The sequence below is a fragment of the Hyaena hyaena genome, unplaced genomic scaffold (assembly GCF_003009895.1).
Source record: "Hyaena hyaena isolate Hyena2069 unplaced genomic scaffold, ASM300989v1 scaffold_170, whole genome shotgun sequence".
NCBI lineage: Eukaryota > Metazoa > Chordata > Mammalia > Carnivora > Hyaenidae > Hyaena > Hyaena hyaena.
The window spans coordinates 43,454-51,915 of record NW_024080802.1 but is presented as its reverse complement, the minus strand read 5'-3'; positions in this window follow the sequence as shown (position 1 = coordinate 51,915).

The following is an 8,462-nucleotide window of genomic DNA, read 5'->3' as shown; positions in this document are numbered from 1 at the left end:
AAAAAAAAAAAAAAAAAAAAAAAAAAAAAAAAAAAAAAAAAAAAAAAAAAAAAAAAAAAAACCAAATTCCAGATTCTTGGGAGAACGAACTTAGTCTTACAGTAACAGAAGGAAGTCACCTTGAACTGAACTTTAGGCATCAGGGATGGTTGCATAGGTGTAAAATTTTAAATTGGGAAAAAATGGCTTAGATTGCAAGGAGAAGTTTTGCTTTAAAAAAAAAAAAGTATACATTGGACAAAACAATCTGATATTGTATATGGGAAATCTCAGTGAATCTATGGGTTGATGTGTTGTAAAACCAGAAAGAAAAGATCAACCCATCCCTTTCCCACTGAAAGTGAAAATTAAAATAGCCATGTGCTGGTCCTCAGGGTCACAAATGAATGGGGAGACAGTGGGTTGACCATGACTTACTCCATAGACATTCTTGAATGGAGAAAGTATGCAAAGGATAGAAAAATGTTTAAAGAGGAAAACATCTTCTTGAGTGTAGCAGAAGGTAAAAAGGACAGAGGACATGCCAGGGGCTTTGTATTAAGCTGGGACTTAATAAATTAAAAGTTCCTGATTCAATTATGATTACGTTAGTTACACCATCTTAAGATATAGAGCAAGCCACTGGGATTTTACAGACATCTTTATGGAGTCATACTTCAAGATTATCTGGCTCATTTTGCTCTATTCGTATGTTCACCTCAAATCTTCAGATGACTAGTGCAATTTCTCTTGAGACAATAGTAGAATAGAGACAATATGGGCCTTTTAACACATAATAACTGAGTTCTGATATGCACTGTATTAATAATTGGTAGGTAATTCAATAAGATAATATGCGCAGAACTCTGGGAACAGAATATGTTCTAAGCAAGGAAAATTTTATTTTTCTTGACTTTCTCCTGGAACCAGAAAAGAGTTGCCCAGGAAAGGAAATATTAGTATTCTGGTCTCTGGAAAGGTACATTGTCTGCTGTGTTCTAGCAAATTTGGGGGCAAACTTGTAGAAAATCCTTCCAGAATTTGCTTACCATGGGTCAGTCTTGCAAAATATCTTAGTATCTGATGGAATAGGAGTATCTAGCTTCTGCATGTTTAGTAAAATTAAGATCATGCATCATCTTCCATGGTTGCAGAAATGTACGACCCTTCTATAGACAACTTTTAATATGACACCGTCCCTTTAACAAGAAGAATGCATACTCCTGGATTATTTATTCATTGCGGTAATTGATGAAACCATTCCAGAACTAAGGAAGGTAGCACCTTGTTCTGACTGTTCTTCTTAGATCAAGTCAGAAGTAATTTGGCTTCTATCAGATAGTTAGTTGTAACAAAACTGGGAGGGATCCCAAGTTACTAGAGGTACCCAAGTGTGTGTATATATATATATACTGGATAAATATATACTGGATAAATATACATATATGTATATATATATTTATATATTATATCATATTTTTATATATAGTGTGTGTGCCACACAATACACAGTTAAAATAAACTAACATTTTTGCCAGTAAAATTTGAGGTGGTAGTGGCAATAAATCAACTCATTTGAAATGCACTGTGGAATTATGCCATTTGAAGCCAACCACAAATAAATCCCTTTGTCAAATGATGCATGTAAATATTGATTTTTTAAATATTGGATTTGCTAAAATACATAACTCATGTGCTATGTGAATCTGTTAAAATCTAATATCAAAGGGAGAGTGGCTCCCTAGTGAAGAGCAGCATGTACACACACGTGCGCGCGCGCACACACACACACACACACACACACTCATTTACTCTCCCCAAATACCCATATATAATTAACTAATGAATGAATTGAAAACTCCAGCAGTTTGTGCGGCTACTGGTGAAGAAACTCTATTCTGCTACTTCAAATAAATTCAACTAAATCCTGCCCGGGATTGTATCCAGGAAACAATAGCAACACTGTCTCTTGACTATAGACTCTGCCAGGGCGTTGAGCCTTTAGGAGTCAAGCAGAAGGGACTCTTCACCGAGCCATGGCTCTGCCCCCAGAAAGCATCTTTGTGATGACAAATGGCAGCTTGTAGTCATCTACCCCCACTGCTAGTAGCAAGGGAAACGCATAATGCCCAACACTAAAAAACTTAAAAATGAAACTCGGGAAGAATCTTATAGATCGTCTTCAGACTTCTAAATTTCATGAAATAGCAACATCTGAAAATATAGCTAAAATTTTTAGAAAATAAAATAAATAGAGGAAGGGGGTCAGATTTTTACACAGTGAAAAAAGTTTAAAAATACCACTGCCACTTGGAAGATGGCAACTAAGATTTAGTATCTCCCTCTCTTTTTCTTGGACATCATAGAAAGCAGAAAGGAGAGCAAGAAACAGCAGTACAAAACACACTTTCAGTGAAACCAGGAGACGGCTGGAGCCTCCAGTTTTGGAGTAAGGGAAGGGTTTTCAAAAACAGTGGCAATGGAACAGAAGTGTGACAGAGCTGGGTCTCAAAATAGAGTACTTTTCAAGAGCCACTTTCTGAACTACAAGTCTAACTACCTCCTTGCAGCTTCAGAAGTGATATACACATTTAAAAACACAACCTTCCATAATTCCAGTTTTGTTTTAAGTACAGGGAGAAAGGGAAACCTGGGCGGCTCAGTCAGTTAAGCTTCCAGGTCTTAGTTTTGGCTCAGGTCATGATTTCACATTTCATGGGATCAAGCCCCATGTGGGGATCTGGGCTTGACAGTGCAGAGCCTACTTGGGATTTTCTCTCTCTCCCTCTCTCTCTTCTCTTCCCTGGCTTGTGCACATGCTCGCTCTCTCTCTCCCTGTCTCTCTCTCTCTCAAAATAAATAAATAAACATTAAAAAAAGTACAAGAAGACTGAATGCTATGCCATATTGTAAGAAGTATTCTGTCTCCCCAGAAGCAAAAGATAAGATAAATGTACATGTTTTCCTGTGTGTGTGTGTGTGTGTGTGTGTGTGTGCGCGCGCGCGCGCGCACGCATGAAAAATACCACAGCTACCATCCCCACTGGCTCAAAAAGAAACAAAGTGGGGGCGCCTGGGTGGCTTAGTCGGTTAAGTGTCCGACTTTCGCTTAGGTCATGATCTCGCGGTTCGTGGGTTCGAGCCCCGCGTCGGGCTCTGTGCTGACTGCCGGCTCAGAGCCTGGAGCCTGTTTCAATCTGTGACTCCCTCTCTCTCTGACCCTCCCCTGCTCACGCTGTCTCTGTCTCTCTCTCCTAGAAATAAATAAAACATTAAAAAAAATTTAAAAAAAAAAAAAGAAAAAAGAAACAAAGTGAAGAAAATTTCACCCAAAATCCTGTGTCTAAGTGAAATGTAGTTCCTCTTCATGAACACTTCAAAGTGAACGACACAGAAAATACACAATTTCAAAATTAAATACCCAAAATAAAACCCAAAAGTGATGGATAAAAAAATATACTTCAAGAATTAAAATAAAGTGACAGAAAAACAGATTAACTCACAAGAAAAGTGCTTTCATGGAATATTATTAAAATCACCACCAAGTAGTTCGTCATCATTTAAAAAGACACTGTAGTATTTCTCCTTATAAAATAATGCAAAGAAGAGATGTAATAGCTTAAGGAGACTATGCCAGTGGAAGAGGAGGATGTAAAATATAAGTTAGCAGATCTTCAGGGAAAAGTGGAATAAAAACAGAAACAGAAATAAAGATGAATTTGGAAGATCTGACATATACACTGGAGCACTGCTGAAAAGATACAGTTGTGTATAGGACAATATGGAAAAATGATTCCTAATTCGCACATGTAAAAGTTCTCAGTATTATTAGTTTCAGGAAAATAAAAGTTAAAATTTCTATCAGATACCACTACATACACAGTACAATGGCTACATTTAAAAGGCTGACAATTCCAAATACCAGGATGACATGAAACATTCTCTCAGACACAGCTGGTGGGGAACGTAAATGATTCAACCACTTGGGGAAAAGATTTGATAGCGTTTTTTTTAAAAAGATAAACGTATATGTATCTTAGAAACACAGATTTTACTTGTAGATGTTTATTCAATAGAAATGAAAACAAATGTCCATTAAAAGAATGTTTTCTGTGGGAGAGTATTTATACCAGCTTTATTCATAATAATCCCAAACTGAAAACGATCCAAATATACATCAACAAAAGAAAGTATATACAAAAGATATTTATTCTGTGGAATGATAAATACTAAGGCATCGAAATGAATAAATTGTTTTGATGTCCAATACCATAAATGAAATATCACAGAACATGTTGAGTGAAAAAAAAGGTGGACATAAAATGTCATATACTTTATAATTTGATTTACGTGAAGTTCTAGAAAAAGCAAACCCAAATATATTAAAGCAATACAAAACAAAAGAAAAGAAAACACCCTGAAATACCCATTGCCTCTGGGGCATGGGAAGGGTAAAGTAAACAAAACGAGAACTTTTTGGAGTGATAGAAATATTCTATATCTTGATGGGATGTGGGTTAAAGAAGTGTATCTATTTTTCAAAATTATGTGGTCAATAGTTGTGAATTTAAATGTATATATACTGAACTAAAAAAAAAAAATAACCCATAGTAATGAATAATCAGGCAGGAGTTGGAGTGGATGGAAGTACACGTAAGATAAAAAGACAGAATTTTGATCACTGTTGAAGTGTACATATGGCTGCATATAAATTAATTCAGTCATTAATTCAGTTACTTCTCAAATAGTTAAAAAATATGAAATAAGAGGAGATTTCAATTCACATAGAAAATTGGCATAAATCTCCAAAGAAAACTCCTTTTTTTGGTTTGAATTCTATTTTTTTTTTGTTATTAACATCAAGGCACATGTTTTCTTTACTTATATTTGCCTGTTAATTTTTGCCCATCCTTTTCATTTAACCAACTACATTTCTTTAAATGGATCACTTTAGGAAGCCTTGAGTTGAATTTTCCTGTTAGTCAAACTGAAAAAATTTTTTTCTTTTAATATATGCCATAAACTCATATTATTAATATGATTAATAGATTTTATCTTCCTTCTACAATATTGCTTCATGTTATTTTTCACGTCTTTCACTTTATGGCTTCATATCTCTATGATATTTTATTTCATGTAGTATTTAGAAGGAATACATTTTTGTTCTGTCGATCCTTTTTATGTTAATAATTCCATGCACTGCTTTTATTCAACTCTTCCTTTGGAAATTTAGTTTTTAATATGAATAATGTTGAATTAGGCAACACCTGCTCTTTTTCTCCCTTCTCTTTCATCTTTTGTCTCATTCTTCAATTTTAATCACTGGGTATAATTTTAGTTTTGATGCTTCCATTCCTAAGTATACCTATCTTTGACCTGATTTGTGACTCTCAGGTTATGCCATTACACTACCTATTAATATCTATGAAGATATCAGAGAGCTAATTCTACTTCCATTACTTCTCTCCCTTCTCTTATTTTTGTTGCTTATAGGATAGATCTTTTCTTAGAGCATATTACATTTGCATACTATTCAGTCAAGATTCCTCTTAATCTTCTTATCTTGGTTCCAGAATTAAATATAGGCACTTCCTACCCCCACTAACCTTATGATGAAGTAGTTCTAGTCATTTTGTAGTGGCAGATGCTCATTTGCTAGTAGCTTTCTCAGGAAGTGCTCATGGGAATGACATTCCCAGATATCTAGCTTGTTCATAACTTCATTTGATTGGTTGTCAATGGCCTTGCATTTGAAGAATATAAGAATCCATGTCTCATACTTCTTTCCTGGAGTATTAGAAAAATATCCTGTCACTTTCTAACTCAAAAGTATATTTTATTGTTTCCCTGTTTTGCTTTTATTGAGGTAAAATTTACATACATAAAATTCACTAAATTCATCCTTTTTACTGTACAGGTCTAAAGCTTTTAAACACATTCTGGTTGTTGTAGGAATGCAGATCCATATGTTTAGAGGACTGAGGTCCCCATTTCTTTGCTGGCTGTCAGCTGGGAGTTGTTCTCAGATCCTAGAGGGTATCTGTATTCCTTGGTTCATGCCCGGCTCCTCCATCATCAAAGCCAGCAATGGCGGATGGAGTCTTTTTTATGCTTGGAAGCTCCCTGAGCTCCCCTTCTGCCTCATTTGTCCTGCTATCCTCTTTTGCTGCATTTCTCTTCCACTCTCCTCTTCTTCTTTTCAAGGACTTCTGTGACTAAATTGGACCCACTCAGAATACTTACAAAAGAAATTGAAGAGGACACAAAGAAATGGAAAAGCATTCCAAGCTCATGGACTAGAAGAACAAGTATTTTTAAAATGTCTATACTACCCAAAGCAATCTACACATTTAATGTAATCCCTATAAAATACCACCAACATTTTTTTGCAGAGCTAGAACAAATAAACCTAAAATTTGTATGGGACAAAAGACCCCAAATGGCCAAAGCAATCCTGAAAAAGAGAAACAAAATTGGATGCATCACAATTCTAGACTTCAAGCTATATTACAAAGCTGTAGTCATCAAGACAGTATGGTACTGGTACAAAACAGACATATAGATGAGTGGAACATAAAAAGAAAACCCAGAAATGGACCCATAACTATACGGTCAACTAATCTTCAACAAAGCATGTATCCAATGGAAAAAAGACACTCTCTTCAACAAATGGTGTTGGGAAGACTAGACAGCAACATGCAGAAGAATGAAACTAGACCACTTTCTTACACCATACATGAAAATAAATTCAAAGTGGATGAAAGACCTAAACGTGAGACAGGAAACTATCAAAATCCTAGAGGAGAACATAGGCGGCAACCTCTTTGACCTGGGTCACAAGAACTTCTTACTAGACACATGGCCAGAGCAAGGGAAACAAAAGCAAACAAGAACTTGGGGACTTCATCAAAATAAAAAGCTTCTGCACCACAGTGAAGGAAACAATCAAAAAAACTAAAAAGCAGCCTACAGAATTGGAGAAAATATTTGCAAATGATACATCTGATAAAGGGTTAATATTCAAAATCTATAAAGAAATTATCAAACTCAACCCCACCACCCCCAAAAAACCAAGCCAGTTAAAAAATGGGCAGAAGACATAAATAGACATTTTTCCAAAGAAGACACCCAGTTGGCTAACAGACACATGAAAAGGTATTCAACAACCATCATCATCAGGAAAATACTAAATGAAACCACAATGAGATACCATCTTATACCTGTCAGAATGGCTAACATTAACAACACAAGAAAAACAAGTATTGGTGAGGATGAGGAGAAATGGGAAGCCTCTTGTACTATTGGTGGGAATGCAAACTGGTGCAGCTATTCTGGAGAACAGTATGGAGGCTCTTCAAAAAAACTAAAAGTAGAACTACCCTACAATTCAGCAATTGCACTATTAGTAGTTTTCCCAAAGGATACAAAAATATAGATTTGAAAGAGTACATGCACCCTAGTGTTTATAGTAGCATTATCTACAGTAGCCAAACTATGGAGAGAGCCCAAAAGTGTAGCGACTAATGAATGGATTAAGGAGATGTGGTGTGTGTGTGTGTGTGTGTATGTGTGTGTGTGTGTGTGTGTGTGTATACATATATATATATATATATATATATATATATATATATGATGGAATATTACTCAGCCATCAAAAAGAATGAAGTCTTGGCATTTGCAACAACATGGATGGAGCTAGAATATATTATGCTAAATGAAATAAGTCAATCAGAGAAAGTCAAATACTGTATGATTTCACTCGTATTTGGAATTTAGGAAAGAAAACAGATGAATGTATGGGAAAGGGGGGAATAGAAGAGAGGAAATAAACCTCTCTTAAAGAGTCTCTCTAAACAAGAGACTCTTAATGATAGAGAGCAAACTATGGGTTGATGGAGGGAAGGGGGTGGGAGATAGGCTAGATGGTTGTTGGGTACTAAGGAGGGCACTTGTGATGAGCACTGGGGGTTGCATGTAAGTGATGAATCAATGAATTCTACTCCTGAAACCAGTATTGCACTGTATATTAACTAATTAAATTATAAAAATAAAGGTATAAACTTCCTTATAGGCACTGATTTTAATATGTTATTATTACAAATATTATATTATCTGTAATACTTACCTATATCTATTTACCTATGCCTAAATCTACATCTGTATCTATATATTACACTGATAGTTGTACTCAATAATGCTTGTGGTAAGATTTTTTATTTAAAAGCCATATATCTTTTTTTTTTTAAACGTTTATTCATTTTTGAGAGACAAAGGGAGACGGAGCATGAGCATGGGAGGGGCAGAGAGAGGGGGAGACACAGAATACGAAGCAGGCTCCAGGCTCTGAGCTAGGTGTCAGCACAGAGCCTGACACGGGGCTTGAACCCATGAACCATGAGACCATGACCTGAGCCGAAGTCAGACACCTAACCGACTGAGCCACCCAGGCGCCCCAAGCCATATATCTTTTGATATGTTGTGTT